Genomic DNA, 927 nt, shown 5'->3' with positions numbered 1-927 from the left:
GAATTATTCAAAATTATAAAAAAAAAAAAAATGAGACAAAGGGAAAATTATTATTATCAAATTTAGATCTGAGAATGCCATTTCCAGTCATCTGAACTGTCACAGTAAACGGATGTTTAATTCTGAAAATGTTTGACTGAATCCTGTGCTATATGTCACTTTCATTTTAATTTCTAATTGAATTTTTTTTTTTGTCTTCAGGAAGAAGTTTATGTCTTGGAATAGGTACCCTTTAAAAGTTGTTAATAATGTACTTAAGAAATTAAATGAACCTAAATGTATACATAGGCCTACTGATGATAGCTTGATTAAGATTTGGGTTAGATTGCCTTATCTAGGAAAACCAGGTGAGTTCATTTTACGTAGATGTTTAAATAAGGTAAAGAAACACTTAATTAAAGAGGTAAAATTCATAACTTTATGCCAGTATAAAAATGTTTCTCATTTTATATCTACTAAGGATCAAACCCCTAAGGAGTACAGAAGTTCTGTTGTCTATCATTTTAAATGTCCAGGCTGCAATAGTGATTATATTGGTAAGACAGATAGGTGGTGCTTAATAACTAGACTTAAAGAACATTCTTCACGATCTGATAGTGTTATATTTGATCATGTTAAAAACTGTGAGGCATTCCAATATGTTTTAGGATTACAGGGTATACTTGAAAATGATAATGTCTGTAATGTAAGTAATAAATTAGGTTTAATGTTTTCTAGTACTAACATTATTGACAGCTCCCGAAACTGGTCTATCCTATTGTTTAAAGAAGCGTTCGCGCTATACGTAGACTTTGATCATTAGAGTAATAATGCTTTGATCTTTTGTTTAAATCACTGCTATGTCACCTACTAGAGGTAATGTTTTGATTGGTTAAACACTTTTGGTACTAGTGCATATAAGCTTGCTAATATGGATAATTTTTTTTC

This window comes from Anneissia japonica, unplaced genomic scaffold (genome assembly GCF_011630105.1).
Source record: "Anneissia japonica isolate Jap-2015-1 unplaced genomic scaffold, ASM1163010v1 scaffold3782_len1007564_cov172, whole genome shotgun sequence".
Taxonomy (NCBI): domain Eukaryota; kingdom Metazoa; phylum Echinodermata; class Crinoidea; order Comatulida; family Comatulidae; genus Anneissia; species Anneissia japonica.
The sequence above is the reverse complement of the archived record's forward strand: the minus strand, read 5'-3'. Positions refer to the sequence as shown.